The following is a 3,204-nucleotide window of genomic DNA, read 5'->3' on the forward strand; positions in this document are numbered from 1 at the left end:
GCCTAGACACTAGAAGATGCCCAGAACTAGAAGATGGAAAAGCCAGAATTTAAACCTCAGTCATATCTTCTCATTCTGCCTTGCAGACTTAAACATGATGTGGTTTCCCTTCAGAAAGCTCACAGAGCATTTTGTTTGCCTGTGGCCACTACTATATTCTTCCTTGCATTGTGAGGTGCCAATACTCGCCTATCTATTAACTAAATTCAAGATTCCTTAAGGACAAAAGAGCACACTACTGATCTTTGTACTTGAATTCACAATGCCTAGTTCAATAAATATTTGTGAAATTGAGAAATTTAGCTTTCTAAAGAGATCCCAGCAATCTCTCTGGATTGGTTTGACTGTGGCACAGGAAAGGATTAAATGATTTTTCAACAGTAATATTATTATACCTCTTTTACAGCAAATTCAAGATCCCTCCCATTCTCTTACATCTATCATAGAATTTTATTTGGTTTCTGAACAAATATCACCTTTTTTCCTTCCACAGTCTATATATTCTATTTTATCTCATAATTTTTGCAGAATTATGAGGAATTATGAAATAGTTTCTCATAAGTTTATCCTCTGCTGAAAATTTTTTCTACGTGTACCTTATAATTTGTAAGCAATCTTGAAATACAAGCTTAGAACATCTGGAAGAAACTGAGCAAGAAAGCATTACTGGGATTACTTACTTTTCAAAAGACATGTAAAAATTTTATTCTCTCCAACTGTCTGATAATATTTGTATATTTCAGATGAACTTCAAATAAACTTTTTGTTTTTTGTGTGGTAGAAAAGTTGAACTGTACTATTATGACCTCTGCATATAGTATTTTAAATTTGGTTTTACAGAGCCCTAAATGGTTTCCTAAGTTATTTTTAATTCATGTAAATTACCTGAATTGGAGGTCTATTAACTTTCATTAGGCTGTCTCAGGAGCTGACTGCTGGCAAAGTGCCAAGCTCCTGGAGCCTGAGGGGTAGAGATAGATGTGGGACCGCCAGAATGGAGATACCAGAAATAAAGGTAAGAGCCCAGCACACTTACTCTTCTGCATTCAAATGAACAAGACTGCAATTTAACTAGTACTTTTGGCATTAAACAATCAAGATTCAAGAAAGTTTAGTGGAATGCAAGAGGTGGGTTTCCCAAGATGCCTCTATATTTAGACTATACTTTTGGTAGGACTTGGTATTACTCTAATGCTTCCTGGTTTTGCTCATCCAAATGTAGCAAAGAAACAAAAAGATGATTACACTGAGAGCGCTTATGACATTTTACAGTGCCAGGATGATGTACTATCTGCTTAGTTAAGAAAATTTACCTGCACGGTTGCTGCCTCTAGGAATCTATCACTAATGAGTTCAGGCCCATATACCATAGCTAGAAAGTTTGTGACAGTGTGAGTACAATCCAAGCCCTGGCATTTCAGGATTGTACTCTAATTTCCATGAGAATGTTTGCCTGTGTGCAAGATCTTTACAGTGATTTTTACAGTGAAGACATGAGGACAATGGATTCTAATCAAAACAAAACAACACAAGCAATCATGCTTAGATCCACATCTACCAGAAATCAAATCTCAGGTCAGTCATTTCCACAGGGGCCTTCTATGAATAAATTTTATATCTCTGAGCCTTGGTTTTACCATCTAAAAATGGTAAATAATGCCCACCATTAGGCATAATGCCCACCATTAGGGCTTTTTTTAGAAGGACTAAATGAGAAAATGAATATAGTGACAAGCATAAAATAGGCCTTCAGAATATGGTATTTTTTGCTGCCTCTGTAGTTGTAAATATATCTGTACAAAGAGTTACGCCTAATCACACCCTTAGAATCCCTGTGCCAGGAGAAAACATCAGAATGACGGTGAAATTATAAAATTCAATAGATTTTTGTCAAGTTTTCTCTGTTAGAAAGTAGAAAAGTGCTTATGAATTTAAGTAAAAGGAAACACATACTCTGTGCAAATGTTACTGGCTAAATTTGCCAGTAAAACATTCTCCCAAAAAAGGAAGACACAAGTAGATGAGGAGGACTCAGGATCTATTCCGCTCATTCTGTAGATCTTCCCAAATGCAATGTGTGTTGAGTCATGCACAATAAACCTCTATAACCCTGCAAAAAGAACCATTCTAGCAAACAAAATGAACACGCTTTTTGTTGGTTTGTTCTTCTCCACTGAATGACTATACTTCCCAAAGCTTGCCCCTGTAAGTATTTTAGATATGTTTATTTCCCATGGAAATGACCAAAGGTGTGTTATTCAAGTCTAACAATGCAAATGTTCCCGTAAGAGAAAAGATTTCACGTGGTCTCTAAAGACAACCTTGAAATTAGTTGTGGCAGCTTTCTTTAATGTTTTCATTCTCTCCTTCAAGAAATATTTATTAAGTGGTCTCTGTGAGGTAGACAATGTGAAACACAATAGTGAACAAGATAGAAACAGGGCCTGCTTTGATGAAGTTTATATCTTTTCCTTCACGTCTGACATTCTTCTTATGATGGCCTCCTACTAATTTTTTAATGATATAATTTTCTAATTCCTGAAGACATTTATATTCTTAAAATTCAAAAGAGAGCATAGCACGAAAATTTCTCATACCATTCTCTGCAAAATCACTAGTCTGGCATGCATTTTTTTCACTTTTTCTAACCTCTTTCTCTCTCTCTCTTTCTCTCTCTCTCTATACATAAATTATAGTTATATGTACTATCTTTTTCAAAAATGGCATTATATTATAAATTTTTAAAATTTAGCATAATGACTAAGTCATAGTAGTTACTCAATATATTTCCTTTTAATAAAGTTTGCAGGCTCTGAATTAACTTGAATTTAAAGCAAAAGGAGGTGGGGAACAAGACTTTAGGCTTTAAAGAGACCAAATAGTCCTCATAGAGTCATGAAAGGAAATTTTCCACAGAGCTGCCATACTTAAGCTGATTATCCTCTTACCATAGGTCCTTACACCACAAATCTTAAAAGACAGACTGACTTTATCAGACAATGCTTCTTTCTTTCTTTCTTTAACATCTTTATTGGAGTATAATTGCTTTACAGTGGTGTGTTAGTTTCTGCTTTATAACAAAGTGAATCAGCTATACATATACATATATCCCCATATCTCCTCCCTCTTGCGTCTCCCTCCCACCCTCCCTATCCCATCCCTCTAGGTGGTCACAAAGCACTGAGCTGATCTCCCTGTGCTATG

This window comes from Physeter macrocephalus, chromosome 4 (assembly GCF_002837175.3).
Source record: "Physeter macrocephalus isolate SW-GA chromosome 4, ASM283717v5, whole genome shotgun sequence".
NCBI classification, from domain to species: domain Eukaryota; kingdom Metazoa; phylum Chordata; class Mammalia; order Artiodactyla; family Physeteridae; genus Physeter; species Physeter macrocephalus.